This window comes from Pongo abelii, chromosome 14 (assembly GCF_028885655.2).
Source record: "Pongo abelii isolate AG06213 chromosome 14, NHGRI_mPonAbe1-v2.0_pri, whole genome shotgun sequence".
Classification (NCBI taxonomy): Eukaryota; Metazoa; Chordata; class Mammalia; order Primates; family Hominidae; genus Pongo; species Pongo abelii.
The window spans coordinates 44399245-44415608 of NC_071999.2; the positions used below are offsets into that span (position 1 = coordinate 44399245).

A 16364-nucleotide genomic window follows, 5' to 3' on the forward strand; every position below is an offset into this window, starting at 1 on the left:
AGTTTTCCATTTTCCAGACTTTTAGCCACAAACATCTTCACTAACTATTCTTGATCCTTCCCAGGTAAGTGCCAAATGGGACATGGGCCAAACATCTTAGAAATTGAAAACTAGAAGAATTGGGTCATGTCATCAAAACTTGCTATTTGCTAAGGAAAATGACTTAGAAATGCTTTAGAAGATATCTGCCTGTAATGGAAAAAATATGTGAGCCATAAATAGGAGTTAAATGTAATGAACTATGAAAGTGATGCTCTACTACCTAATAAATATTTTTTAAAAGGCTGTTCCACTTTAATATTTACTGAGCCATTCATATACAAGTACACAGAACATATACCTTTGCACATAATTATTAACAATGAATTTATGACCTATCAACTTTTTTCTTCAAGAACCACGTTATAAAAGTTGATTCATTTAATTAGCCATCAATAAATATATAAAAAACAATTTTAGAGTCAGATAAACAGTAGTGGATGATCTTGGAAAGAAACAGGGGAGAGTTCTCCTTCTGAGAATGAATGGAAGGTGGCAGACGCTGTCTGGGACACAGTGTTCAATGCTTCCCTTTCCTTCTGCATAACAGGGTAACCAAAACGGATGCCAGAGACTACTTACTCATCTTTGTACCTGACATGGTCTAAAGCAGGATGTTTATACTCAGCTATCTCAAATCCCTTTTGAAATACAGTGGAAATAAAATAAGTAAATACAACATATATGCATTCCCCAAAGTGTCAAAAACTATTGAAGAAGTTAGTCAATTTTGCTAAGAAATAGCTGAGTTTAATGTAAATTTATTAATAAGTCAGACATAAATTGAAATTGCTATTTGATTTATGGAGATATCTTGGCTAACTTGTAGACTAAACTTAACTGCCCTAATGCAGGCAGGAGTCTTTCCCCAGATTATCAGACCAGAAGGCCAGAGAATTATTCCATAGGAATGAAGATATCTTTTCATCCTCAAATTGAAAACAATGTTAGAAAGTTCCTGGTATAATCACTTTAATTAAGTGCAATTCATTTGATCGTTACACAGATCTTCCAGGATTACTGCTTACATATAGACAATTATAAATATCCAGAGACTTCCCAGTTCTTATTACAGGAAACTAAAATGACTTAATAATGCATTCTCCCATAATTTGGGCCGATTCTATTTTCATTATAGTGCTTTCCTATATTTTGTACCAAACAAAAAACAAACACTTATTCCTTATCTTTGAACTGCTATGGCTTGAGCCATTGAAAATAAAAGTCAAGTTCAAATATAAGCGGACCATGAAAAACAGCCGATGCCCTCTGTCACAATGACACCCTGCCTGTCAACATCCAAAACAGAAAGCAGATCCAGTTTGGAGCTTCCAGCAGCATGACCAGAAATGTAATTTAGAACAAAATTTTTAATAGTAATAGAAGGAATGAGAGGTTTGTGTTGTTATTATTATTCTTTAATTGACTATATTGGTCATCTAAGAAGTAAAAACTCCTTTTTTGGCTTTTTCCAACCCAAAGCCACCTGAACGTTTTGTAAAGAGCCATCACAATCATCAAAGTAGTGGTCCATGTGTGCATAATAGTGGGAAAGTAGCTTAGTGCACTATAAGATATGAGTAATTTGTAGCGTTAAGCAGGTAACTTTGACATCACCTAAATCTACAGGCCAAATGCTTTTTGTTTCATATTTCTAAATGAATTTTTCCTTTAAGACATTCCCTGAGTCATCAGACCTGATATCTATAGGCTTCATAGCTCAAATTGAAATGTACTGCCAGACACAGTGGCTCACATCTGTAATCCCGGCACTTTGGGAGGCTGAGACGGGTGGATCACTTGAGGTCAGGAGTTCTAGACTACCCTGGCCAACATGGTGAAACCCCATCTCTACTAAAAATACAAGGATTAGCCAGGTGCGGTGATGCATGCCTGTAATCCCAGCTACTCACGAGGCTGAGGCAGGAGAATCGCTTGAACCTGGGAGGTAGAGGTTGCAGTGAGCTGGGATTGCGCCACTGCACTCCAGCCTGGGCAACAGAGTGAGACTCCATCTCAAAAAAAAACAAAAACAAAAAAAAAAAACAAAACAAAAAACATTTTAAATGTACTGAGATACTACGCATGACCACCATTGATAGGCATTCTTTGTTGTCACAGTGTTCTCATCCCTGAAGGGTTTCAGGGACTTATATGTCTCTGGGCCAAGCTGTACTTATTGATTCAAATGCTGCCTTCCACAGTACACAATTTTGACATGACAGTTCAATATATGCACTTACTTTTTATGTTTCCTAAAATAACCATTGAATTATTTGGGTAAAATACCAGATGTTACCAGAATGTCTTCAGGTAACAGTAATTACAAATGTCATTTGGTTAGGGAAGATATAATGTGAGACAGGAAAGGAAAGGAAGAAAGAAAAGGAAAAGAAACAATTCCAAAATAAATTGTTCTGTAACAATAGCTTCCTTTTAGCTCAGTCATCTAGAAAAAGAATAATTCAATACCATTCAATGCTATTCAACAATATGGCAAGATCTCTAAGCCAGGTTCTACAGAGTTTATCATTTTTGTTACAGAAGCAATAATCTTTTGTTGGATCATGCCCAGCACAAAATCCCACACAAATGTTTAAAAGGGGAGCTTTCACTTAATATAAAAACTCTTAAAAGACTTACCTAGACTCTGAAACTCATTTGTAAATCATGTGTTAAAATTGTCTACCTATCTTCATTATACATCAGATTTTGGATAACAAAGATATCATCTGAAGAAAAAATTTGCTAGTGGTGATTTGAAAGAAAAAAAGAAACCCAAGACACAAAAACTCTTTCACAACAGTTCAAAAATCTTGAGGCCAAATTTATGCATTCATTTGGCTTTCAGCAGGCAACTGCTTTGTCCTCAGCAGTATTATGCAAGCTTACTTAAGAATGCAGAAGAGCTCAGAGAGCTGAAAATTCTATTCCCATTGCCATGGTGAAAACCACAATGAATGAAGATAGCAGCCCCCAAGCACAAGTAGGGTGGTCTCTAGTATCCCCATGGAACACCACCACTAAACTTGAAAACAATGTTATTACACAACTTAGAAGTGAACTCTCCATCTAGGATCTAAACACATACTGTAAACATCATTTCAGAGAAACAGATCCTCTTTCTCCCCATCCCACCAACAATGACAAAACCAACAAAAGACAGTCACGAAAAACAAGAATTTTTGAGTATCCAAAAAAATGTATGAATAACATTCACAACAGATATTTCTCATGTTCTGGAGAAATGCAGCTCCTTATTGCACAATCTAGGAGTATTTTGTACAAAACCTCCCAGAGGACACCCCCACTGAGATGATCAATCAGCCCACAGTGTCTTCACAATGATTTTCAAAAGTCAACTGTTCGAAGAATGTTAACATTTCATTACTTCCTTTTCCGGAGGTTATTGAATCAAGAAGTCATTGTCCCCTATCAAACTTTGCAGGGAAAAAGAGAAATCTACAACAACTTCCTGATTGTACAGCTGCTTGGCTTACAGACAACATTCCATATTTCAAGCAATTATTACATGTTAAACCATTGTATTATAAATAAGTGGTTATTATAGGGGAGCCTTCCTTGGTGACGATCTCTGTCAGAGGGATATTTAAATAAAAGGCTAAATTTACCTTTTATAATATTTTGCTGCCTATAATAAATACATGTCTGCATGGGTAGTATGATATATATGCGTGAGTAACCTGTTTATTCCTGAGGGGCAGTGAGTTGCTCTATGTACGAATATGCACGTCAACTGTAGTTGCTAATATTTCATCAAAAGGCCACACTCCAGGGTGGCTGCTACAGATCTGCTTTCCTTATTTTTATGTCCACACCTACCTGAGAATTTTTTCTAATTGGCAAAACGGATACAAGAGGTGGGGGTTTTTGTTAGTAAAATTATTCGTGCTCAATATATGTGGATTTGGATAGAATCTAAAGACATTCTTCCCTTTTATGTGTAACACTAGAATAATCCAGGGAGCTAAGGAGGTGAGCCACTTTTTGGAAGTGAGGTGCTTTTTGAAATGGTTGCTGAACTTGATTCCAAAATAGTGGTATATCCAAGCATGATTCACAGGACTTTGGTTGCCTTATTCCTTCTCTAAGCTTAACCAAGTCCTGCCCTTATAATAGTGTTGTGTTTATCTCAAGAGGACCCTTTCATATCAGCTGTGATTGAAGCACCTACAGGGACAGAGACCTGGGACTTTCATGAGCTTCAGAAAAGGCACTATGATTACTGGGGCCTGGTTGCTATGACATATCTGTGTGGGAATGTTATGAGTATGCTTCTGTATTTGCAATGGAATTGTCGGGAAGTAGAACTATAGCCCTTGCCTACCTCTAAATAATGACAAGCACTGCCAGCTATTTACAAAATTCAATTTCTCCTTCTGAGGCACATACTTAAACTGTATTTCCCAGTGTCTCTTCAGTGGGATGTGGCCATTAAGTGAAATCTAGCCAAGGAATACGGGAGTAAGTGATGTGTGCTGTTTCTCATCATGATTTTTAAGAAGTAGACGGATGCAGCTTCCCACACTCTCTTTCACTTCTGTCAGTGGGACATAAGTATTAGAAGAGACTTAGGGGATGGTATACCTATCAATAGAACCTGGGTTCTGGAATCATCATATGGAAGCTGACTAGTAATATCTACTTGGGCTGTAATGTGAGCTAGAAATAAACTTTTACTATGTTTCAGCCGTTATACATTTTTGGGTCTATTTGTTACCATGGTCCCACCTACCTAACTGAATCAGGAGACTATCGATATTTACAAGAAATAATCTAGTAATTGTTTGTGACCAGACTGATTTAGAACACTTTGAAAATATTCAACTATAAATGATCAGTGCACTTTAAGAACATTTGAGAAAAAAATTGTATTGGGGAATTAGCAGATAGAAATCTTCCCAAGCAATTTTAGATTTTTACATATGACTTTTGACTGACCACTATTTCTATGTCTTTCTAATTTTTTTTCTTTTCTTTTTCTCATTCAGGAATCACAGCAGGAATCTTAATTATACTACTATGCCTAAAAATAGCAGCTAGCAATTCTTGAGCACTAACTATGTTTCGGGAACTGTCCTCAGAGCTTTCTGGCGATTGATTAATTTCACAACACTAAGAGGCAGATGCCACAATTGTTCCCATTTTATAAAGAAGAAACTGAAGTACAGAGAGACTACTTCCCCAAATTTATACAAATTGTAGGCCAGGTGCAGTGGCTCACGCCTGTAATCCTAGCACTTTGGGAGGCCAAGGCAGGTGGATCACGAGGTCAGGAATTCAAGACCAGCCTGGCCAAGATGGTGAAACCCTGTCCCTACTAAAAATTAAAAAAATTGGCCAGGTGTGGTGGCGGGCACCTGTAATCCCAGCTACTCGGGAGGCTGAGGCAAAGAATTGCTCGAACCCAGGAGGCAGAGGTTGCAGTGAGCCGAGATTGCGCCATTGCACTCCAGCCTGGTCGACAGAGCAATACTCCCGTCTCAAAAAAAAAAAAAAGAAAAAAATTGTAAATGGCAGCAAGGGAAACTGAACCCATGTCTAGCACCAGTAGGCACTCTCTTAACATCTTCACTATACTACGCCTGCCTTCTGCAGATATCACAGTAGATTCAAAGATGAAGGAGCTCTAACTCTACCCCAAGGAGTTTATAAAATTAGATATAATATGAAGTGGTACAATATATGCATCACTAAGTGAAATACAACGTATTGTGGACTTTCAAAAGAGGGAGAGATGATATCTAATCAAAGAAATCTGGAATATTTAATGAAGGAAAAATAGCATTTGTTATTCATTTTAATCCAATTTAACATACTTGTATTATGCAATATTTTATGCCAATTCTTCAGAGCCTGTGGTCAAATAATAACTACGAAATGTATCCACATTGATATGCACTCAGGAAAATATCCTCCTCTTTAAAGTAGGAAAATAAGATTAAAATATTCGTAAATTATGTTCTTATTTAAACGTCAAACCCAAAACTACTCAGGATTTTTTTTTTTTTTTTTTTTTAGGAATTGGGGCTAGGGGGTGGGTCTCACTATGTTGCCCAGGCTGGCCTCAACTACTCTGCTCAAGAGATCCTCCTGCCTCAACCTCCTGTGTATCTGGGACTACAGGCATGTGTCATCACAACTGACTAGTTTTTTTTTTTTCTTTAAGTATGTTTTAAATGAATTTTTCTGTTGTGTTGCTGTCTTTAATAAGTGAACATATGTTTGCATTTGCACAAGTGTATTAAACTCTAACATGCATATTGACAAGTGTACATATAAGGTCAGAGCTCAAAGAATTTTCATAAGCTGAATACACCATGTAACCTTTATAAAAATTAAAAAGAAAGAATCAACCAGCACCCCAGTAGCCTTCCTTCTGTTCCTTTTTAATCACCACCCCTTCCCAAGGGTTATCCTACCTCCTGACAAAATAGATTGGTTTTGCCTCTCTTTGTACTTAAATAAATGGAATCATAAATTATGGACTCTTTTGCTATGGCTTCTTTGACTCAAATTTATGTTTACAAGAGTCATCCATAGTGATGAGTATAATTAGAATTGGTTTATTTTCATTGCTGCATAGCATTTCATTATGTGAATATACCACAATTTATCCACTCTACTGTTCATAGGCATTTGGACAATTTCCAGTGTTTGATTCCTCCAAAAAATAATTCTGGGAACATTCTCATACGCCGTTTCATTCACATATCTATACATTTTTGTATGGACTATATGGAGGAGTGAAATTGCTAGATCACAGGGTATAAAAGCATTTAGAAAGGTATTACCTATTTGGAAATCAAGCTCAGTAAATAATGTTATGTGTTAGTAGTAGCACAAACCAAATGAGAAATGCTTAATAAAATAAGCATTAGCTGTGAGAATATGTGTCAACATTCACATAACATCTTCCTAATTCCATCTTCCATCTTCCTCTTTCCAGTATCAGATTTTAGCCACAGTTCATTAGAAGCTTATCTTGTCATTTTTCAGGAAATTTCTTTTATAATACCACATTACGCTTCAGGGCATGTGTTTCAGGACAATTGAGGGAGTCTTCATGGTGGATTTGGGCTGGAGTTGAGGTAGAGCAAGGACCCCTGCATTTGGTGTTATCAGTCTTCTGGGACTTTCTTGGGGTACTGTTTTCACTTCTCCTTATTTCTAGTTTAGTAAATTTCACATATAATGCTTCAAGCTGCTGTGGGCTTATACTTTTGCCATTTGTGTTAAAACATGCTATGAAATTTTTGCTTACAAAACTTGGATAGAAGGCATGATAACACCAATTATTTGTCTTATCTCTGCCCAACCACCTAAATGATATAATTACTGGCAACTGAGGTTTTTTCCTATGCCTGTTGGCATTTAGACCACTAAGAGTATTATACAGGCTTGAGTAAATTAACCTGAGAGAAAATAGCATGGTAACTTATTTCAAAACATAAATCATTTTTACTAGAACCAGGCCAAATCAATGTCTTTGAGAAGCTCCAGGGTCTTGAGTCAAATTACTGGGGGTGGGCACGGTACTTTTTCTTAAACACACAATGAAAAGGATCACTCTGATTATAAAGTCTGAGTTTCCCTTTCTAACCCTTCTGTGGCACATGACCAGTTTATTTGGTGGAAAACACATTCCTCAGACCCCAGGACAGGCCAACTTGTCCTAGTTTAACTTGTGCTGTGCTTTTTTGTAATAGCAACCCAAGACGGAAACATCTGGAAAAATACCATGACTGAGCTGGTGGGATCAAAGACCAAAGTGAAATGCTCTATTGTTAATTTCCAGGAACTGACACAGAGCGCAGAGTGAAATAACTCAGCTGGGCATGAATCCCGTTGGATTTCTGAAAAGCTTGCATATTACTATATTGCCTCAGCCGATAACTGAAGGAAAAGTAGTTCAGCAAAGTTGAGGAAAAACAAATTTTTGTGCATGTGTATGCATATGCATGTGTGTGCACACGCACATGTGGAAGAACTCAGGTCTGTATTCAACATGTTAATAGTGTATTCCTCTGCTGGCAAAGACAGCTTGCCATAAGAATACTGAGAAAAAAAAAAACAAAAGCAAGCTGAAGAAACACTTAAGTCCTTCATGACTTGAAATTAAGAACTGTGCTTGCAAAGAAGCATCCCGGTGCCCCACCAGACTGAACTCCAGGGGGCAGTGGCTTTCTGGCATATCTTTGCTCCCCTTGGCAGCTGGGGCAGTGTCTGGCTCATAGTTTTACAGTAACCGAAGGTATATTGGATGAAGGACTAATGAATGCAGAAATGAATGGGAGAATAAATACAACAAGCAGCAAAGCTTCATAGCCTCAGTGCTGAATTCAGAGTGAGAAGTCTAAACCTTGACTCTTTTCAAGACTTTCTCATTTGCAGCCAGTTTGCCTCCTTGAACTTTGTTCAATACATTACGAAGAAAGAAAGAAAACAATACTTACCTACCTTGAGTAGACATTTGATGCTTAGATATTTGCAGAATTAGGACTAGAAAGGCCCTTCAGACATCACCCCTATTTCTCTGTCCATAGCAAGTGTATAATGACAGATAGAATGGATGTGAATTAAAGAAATGTCCAAGAAATGAGATTATGCAGTCTCTTTGGGTAACAACTGAAGTTAGAGTACTGAGCAAATGTAAATTGCAACAGAAATGGTAAAGAAAATTAATATGAACTGAAGTCTTTGTTGAGAGTAAGAGTAGTAAGACTATTTGGGGAAAAATAATCTGAACAATTTGAATCAGGTTCTATTGACTCAATGATCAAGCCCTAGAATATAAACCCAAGGAGGGCTGATATCTTTATCTGTTTTGTTCATTAATGTATCCTAAGGGTTGAGAACAATGCCAGACATATTACAGATGCTTAGCACATGTTTGTTGAATGAATGAACCTTAATATGTTAAAAAAAAAAAAGAGGAGGCATGAAACTCCATTATATTAAGCCAATTCATTCTCTAGTTCATTTACTCTATATTTCCCCCAACTGTGGTGCCACACAATGATACTTTTGATCATACAGTTTAAAGGACAAAAAGGTAGAGAATAAAATGTCTTTTCCCTTCCCCTACCTTGAGCTCCTTTTCCATACAACTTCTGAATATTTGGGCAATAAAGTCAAAAGTCTGCAGCTGGAGAACAGTAGGATCAGTTTCATGTACTTAATGTGTGAATGCAGTATGTAATTGCAAGAGAAAAGAGAAAGTGCTAGCTTTCTCTCTTTTACAGTTTGTGTGAACATAAATCAAATACAGGAAAGTTATAAAGTCATTGTGCAGTTTTTTAAACATTTATAACTCTGATGTCAGAGGTGGTAGAAATAATTTGTAAATGGCATGCAAATCAAATTTTCCTCCTCAAGTTGTTAAAACCTGAGTTCTGCTAGTCCCAGCACCTATTTTTATCTTCTTGTCTATCATAGGCATATGAACATTTGTCACAGGTGCTTGAATAATGAATACGTCTTGTACAATCACATAAGGGTTTTCTTCTTAAACGTGAACATGTTTTTGTTTTAAAATGTCATCTGCAGATTTCTTCTAGCCTGCCGATACATTTAGGTTATTACAAGTTTAGAAGAGCCCGAAGGTGTAGGGAGACTCCTCTTAACTCCAGGAAGAAACAAAGGTGGGATAGGCCAAGTTGCTTTTATTACACTTCTTACCAGTGTCCAGTGTCTTTTTTCTTCTTTGGAATCATCCTGCCTTCTTCGTATGCCTCCTGAAACAGGACAGGACTGGACTCTACCGAAAAGACTAACTACCCAAGCTTTTTCCCAAAGGCACTGTCGCTTAACAGACATATTGAAGAAGAATCTGTGTGAAGCCCTCAACTGCTCTGACTTGGGTGCCCCAGAGGCTAAATTAGGTCACACCAGCTGCATAATATTAAATGAGGCAGGGGCGGCCGGAGCAACTCTATGAGAAGCTGACATTCCTCAAAGCATGAATTGGAAGCCAAAGTGGGAGTTTTTGTTTTGCCTTTTGAAAATATATCTCTCTATTTCCCTCTGTCATTTAACTAACGGCTCCTCTAACTTTCCACCTGCTCAAAAAGGAAAAGAGAAGGAGGGAAGGAGTCACATCAATGACCAATTTTCCTTAAGCAAAATTCTTCCTTGTTAGCCATTCTGCAAAAATTCATTAGCTGAATTAACCATTCTCCACGGACCTCATCTTTATTCCTCTCTTCTTTCCCCTCCCCGCTTCTTTTTAACCTTTCAGCACAGAATTAAGTCTTTGTGATATTCAGCACATCAATGAACTCACCCAGCCAGGCGGAGCTCCTGGGCCGGGGCAGGGGCAACTTTGTGGGCTGCATTCCAATTTACTGGGGTGGTGACAAGGAGACCCAGCCCCAGCCATCAAATGGGCCCTGTGTCTGAGTATGATTCATAACACAAACATGTTTAGAAAGCGAAAGAAAGGAAGAAAGGAGCATGGGATTTGAAGTCATTGAGTCAGTATTGTTGCAAGATTTAGAGCATTATGTGGGGAGAGAAAGAGGGTTAGTCTTGTGTCCTAGCACCCAATCCACAGACAGATCTGCATCAAAAGAAGGCATTTCACATCTTCTAAGATAAGCCCAAATTAAAACAAAACCAAACAAACCCCACATCTACTCTTCCCACTCCACCATCCCACTCCCACCCTGTCCTGGTAAAATAAATGAATGCATGAAATAAACAAGTAAGTCCTTTTTGACCATGGTCAATCTTACTTATGTATTTTATCTTATGAATACTGTAGTATGCCAAATTAGCTGCTAATTCTTTACATGGGATTTGAAAAAAATGCTGCAGGAATTTTTAAATATTCAATGAACTTAAAGAACAAATGGACTATAATAGATTCAAAATGAAATGATTGCCTAGAAGTATGCTCTGATTCCTAAAATAAGATTTTTTTTTAGAGGGTAAAGTTTTTTTGGTCTTTTTTTTTTTTTTTTCCAGAATGCCATATAACTAATATCTGAGTAAAAGGAATTGGCCATGTCTACCTTTTCTCTTACTCCCTTATTTTTAACAGACTTGTGTACATTTTATCCAGAAATCTCCTAACAATGCAAGTAGCGGCTGGGGGAAGTAAAAGCTGCATATTAAAAGTAAGGTGGAAGAGAATGTCAGCTTGAATGTGTGCAGCCCCTAAAGATTATCATCCACTTTAAATGATAAAGATCAGCAAGGCCCCTCATTAAAGCAGAATTCCTTGAAGCTCCCAAGAGTGGTTGTGCATTTTCTCCATTTATAAAATACAATATCTGATTCAGTCACAGAAACCTCACAATATTGTCTTATCTTTGACAAAATTAAACAGCTTTGCCTTTCCTATCTTCTACTCTAGTAATCTTTGGCATTAACATAAAATTTCTGCTGTGACCAAACAGCCTTGCCGACTTTACAGCATGTAAAGAACCCCATTCATCCTGAGCTGCCTGGGAGATAAAGGTGGAAAGTGGGTGTAATGTTTAGTGATACATAAATATTGCTGCCCAATGATCAGAATATGGATTCCACAGATTCACCTTCCTTAAATGTTTCAGTAATGTTTTCCTTATTTTATGTTATAATATTTATTTTTTAAGAAATGGTTAGCGCATGGATTTAGCTTCCCAATTAGTAAGCAGGTGAATCAGTCTACATTTCAAATGTGGGCTGTACCAGTCCATGTACTTAGCTTTTGGAGACAGCTTCAACAAAACCCAGAACAGGCTGCACTCCTTTTTGTCCTGACCCCAATCTTGCTTATGAAAGAGAACACTTTTAGATGTGAAAAAAATGGCAAATAATAATGAGTTGTTTCTCTACTCTGGACTTCTTGTGAAATACAACTACAATTCCTTCATCTCTCCCTAGTCCCTAAGTTTAAGCTGATGCCACTAGTGTGATCACAGTGGTCTAAAGTCAAAGTGTTTCACCTATCATTGAACAAAGAAAAAGAGAAACATTTCCAGCCAGCTTTGGATGAAATGGTTTCAAAACATATTTGGCATTCCCATCCTCTTCTTTGGATAAGCAAGGAAACAAAAAGTAAAAAGCTTTATAACCAATAAATGTCTCATTCATTATATGTGAAATAAGAGTTGAATTAGTCTTCTGAAATGAATTAAAATGTTTTAGCTTCTACTAAAGCTGTAATATTCCTAACTGAGCAAAGTAGTTTAAGTTCATGATTCTTTCTAAATCTTATTTTTTTAAAGGTTTTAATCATTTCAGAAATGAAGGACAGATGAAGAAATTTTTTAAAAAAATTTAATCATTACGAGTTGTACAAATATTAGGCCCATATAGATTTTTAACAATAATAGTCTCCTGCTTTCAAAGAGTTCATAAGTTATTTTTCTATCTTTTCCTGAGAGTCTTTCCCTAAGGTAAACCTCACCAATATAGGTTATGACGACTAAATTTTTTTAAGAAATATTTTTAAAAATCCAAGTACTTTTTACAACTGTTAATAAGATACATATTTCTTTTACAGAAGTAAAAATGTCGAGAATAATGATTTTCAATAAAGTGAACAAAGTGCAAAGCACTTTTATAGAAAATGCACAGTCTAACAGCCTGTGTGTTCCTAGAAGATCTGGATCACCAGCGGTGTTTGCACCTGCTTAGCTGCCCCTGGCCTTTACACTAACAGGCAAGCCTCCTTCAAATCAGGCTATCTGGAGTCTGTATCCACTCTTCTCCCACAGCTCTCTTCCTAATTGAGGCACATCACACACTCAGAAATAAGGCTTATTTTCCAAAGACTTTGGAGTGTCTGAAGATTAAGGTCTGGGTTACTATATAATCCAAACTTACAGAGTACACCTTTGCCCATCAACATGTAATCCATACCTCAATTTGAACCTCTTTAGGTAGGTTTAGTTAATGGATCATTCATCCTTTGTGTCTTCTTTCTGTAAGTAGCAATGAATGTTGCCAGCATCATGGGGGAGAAATAGTAAGACAGGCACTTAAAAGAACTGTTCTAAAAGAAGCAAAGAGGAGAGTGCTTACCAGCCAGAAACTGGGAACAACCACACCGGTTTCCTTAACATATCAAAATGACAAGATTTTTAAAATACATGAGTATAACCCAAGACTCCCTTCCAGAACTGATTTGTAGATACTAAAGGAAGTGGGGTTTGTGACATTTGAGTAGGGAAATTAATATCTCAAGACTTTCAGTAGGGAAGAAGAAGGTGTACTTTGTCAAAAGTTAGAAAACTTTCAAGAGGCTATTTGAAAAGCGTAAATAATTGTATGTTCACTTTCCTTCCTTGTAAGAGATACTTGAGGGATATGAATTTGGTGACAGACAGGAAAAGAAGACCCTCATGGTACACTGCCGCAAGCAACAACAGTAGCAAGATAAAAACTGTTATAAGTTCTATAGACTGTATTTGCCCAGAAGTTTCTCAATTTGTACCAGAAGTCCTGAAGTTATATGTCCTGGAAAGAACTTCCTTCATATAGTTCCGTTCTTATAGACAGCAATATCATATCTTTAAGTTCTGAATCTGTGTTTTTTTCCCCCCTCAAAACTAGGAAATAGTTTGGTAACAGAATTGAAAAGGAGTTGTGCTTTATCATTTCTGTTTTGCCAGGAGGGCATTCTTATTCCTAGTGGTAGCAATATCCAATATCTGTCTATCAAGTAACAAAAAAACCAAATCACAAGTGTGAATGCCCATTTACTCTCCTGTTATATCCCCTAAAAGAAAGCCTTCCCATCATGGAGAAAAGGCAAAAGATTGAAAGTAAAACTCCAAAATTCACCAAAGTGATGCTCAGGTATCATATTTGCTTATTGGTTTAAAATTCTTCAATGATAAAAATGTTTGCTTTAAACTTTTCATAAAATATAACTAATAATTTAAAAATTTCTCAGAGATATTACTAAATGTTGAACTCTACAACTTGAAGTCTTAGGTTCATAACACACCAAACACACACATACTGTGATGAAATAGATTCCAGCGTTATGACTGATCCTGCATATTGAAATAATAAAAAAAAATTTAAAAAATTCTCATTGTCATTTAGGAGATTTCACTGGGTGGATGACAGTCTACTGTTCCACTTTTTGGTTTACAAGGTATGAAATCAGATGTTTCATAACAAAAATTATCATCATTTCCAATTGAACATTCAAATGGCAAGATCCCACATTAATGGGTGGACAAGTTCAAGGTTCCAAGTTCATTCCCACTGGTAAACAGTGGAGAAATTAATGGGGACTATTTTGGAAATTCACAGCTGTCATCTGTTTCTACTTCCCCAAAGCAGTCCAATAACAGGATATTGGGGAGAGGATGGAAAAGGTTGAAAAATGGTTTCAGACTGTCACATTAATAATTTGGAAGTTGGCTATATGAAAAAATCTTTTTATATGACATATTTGAATTCTGTTCCTTACCTGGAGAAATGCACACCTACAAAACCAATGTGAGGAATCTGTACACTCATAGAGGACGGTCAGGTAGACTAGTTGTCTTAATACTTGGCTAGCCCAGTAATACAAAGAATGAGGCAATCATAAACAATTGGTTTGGGGTTTTTATTGTTGCTACCATTATTATTATTACTAATGATTAAGTCTTCAGGAGATGATCATATCTCATGCCCTTTTTAGCAGATTCTGTTATTTCATTGTATTGCATTTAAACATCCAAATGTTCTAGCCTTATTTGTTAATCACAGGTTAGTAACCTGGGAGCAAGTACTAGGAAATGACAAGTTATGAGAGAAGCTGTGCTGCTATCATAATCTTCTACGTAAGTGGCAGCAGCCTATATGGTATGTTCTAATGTTAGGTATAATGAATTCTAAAATAATTATGCTGGTGCAGTTAACGTCAAGAAGAAAACACAGGCCGGGAGCAGTGGCTCACGCCTGTAATCCCAGCACTTTGGGAGGCTGAGGCGGGCGGATCATCTGAGATCAGGAGTTTGAGACCAGCCTGACCAACATGGTGAAACCCCATCTCTACTAAAAACAGAAAAAATTAGCCAGGCATGGTGGCACATGCCTGTAATCTCAGCTACTCAGGAGGCTAAGACAGGAGAATCGCTTGAATCTGGGAGGCGGAGGTTGCAGTGAGCCGAGATGGTGCCATTGCATTCCATCCTGGGCAACAAGAGCGAAACTCCATCTCAAAAAAAAAAAAAAAAAAAAAAAGAAGAAGAAGAAGAAAACACAATGGGCAACAGCTACAAATTCCTTATAAAAATACACTCTTTTATCTGGAAAGTTCTCATGACAATTCCTTTCCTTCAGCAGTTTATTTTGGGTTAGGAGCCTCATTTGTGTGGCTTGTAAGGAAGACAAGTGTATTAGTCCATTCTCATGCTGCTAATAAAGACATACCTAAGACTGGATAATATATAAAGGTAAGAGGTTTAATTAACTCACAGTTCCATGGGACTGGGGAGGCCTCAGGAAACTTACAATCATGGCAGAAGGGGAAGCAAACACGTCCTTCTTCACATGGCAGGAGCAACGAAAAGTGCAGAGCAAAAGGGAAAAAAGCCCCTTAAAAAACCATCAGATCTCACGGGAACTCACTCACTGTCACGAGAACAGCATGAGGGTAACAGCCCCCTGTTTAAATTATAATAGCTCCAACCAGGTCCCTCCCATGACATGTGGGGATTACAGGGAACTACAATTCGAGATTTGGGTGGGGACATAGCCAAACCACATCACCAAGAATCAAAGAAAGGATGCTACATGTGTATAATTCTCAACAAATCTCTTGCAGTACTCAGATTATCTAAGACATTACAAAAAGATTTACTTGGTTTGAATATCAACAACACTTCCATGTGCCAAATGGCTTTAGTTAAATCTTGCTTCAGGAGTATTTGAAGCATATATTTTTCAACTACATAATGCAATAAATCTAAAGGATCGGACAGGAGGCATACAGGATGCTTCGCAATGCACAAAGGCAAAGCATCACACGCAGCTTGGGGAAAGAAAGGCTTCTTTTTTTTTATTTTTTGAGATGAAGTGCCATTCTTGTTGCCCAGGCTGGAGCGCAGTGGTACAATCTTGGCTCACTGCAACCTCCGTCTCTCGGGTTCATGCGATTCTCCTGCCTCACCTTCCTGAGTAGCTGGGATTACAGGCACCTACCACCATGCCCGGCTAATTTTTCTGAGGGAACATAATGCAAAAGCTGACATACAAAGGATACATGAGAATCATGTGAGGTGAGGAAAAGTGATCCCATGCATAGCAATCAATATCTGTGACAAAGACCTGAAAGAATTTCAATGTAGAAAGAGTCAAGCATGAGAAAG

General features: G+C 37.4%; 1 protein-coding gene and 1 long non-coding RNA gene across 2 annotated transcripts in view; both read right to left on the bottom strand.

Moving 5' to 3' along the window:
• The window catches only part of LOC129049498 (uncharacterized), a 40034-nt gene extending 26622 nt beyond the window's left edge, over positions 1–13412 (bottom strand). The window contains exon 1 of the long non-coding RNA XR_008512627.2: positions 2683–13412. This is a non-coding gene — a long non-coding RNA (uncharacterized LOC129049498). The remainder of the gene's footprint in view (positions 1–2682) is intronic.
• LHFPL6 (LHFPL tetraspan subfamily member 6) overlaps positions 1–16364 on the bottom strand; it is a 257329-nt gene that overhangs the window by 64695 nt on the left and 176270 nt on the right. The window lies entirely within an intron of this gene.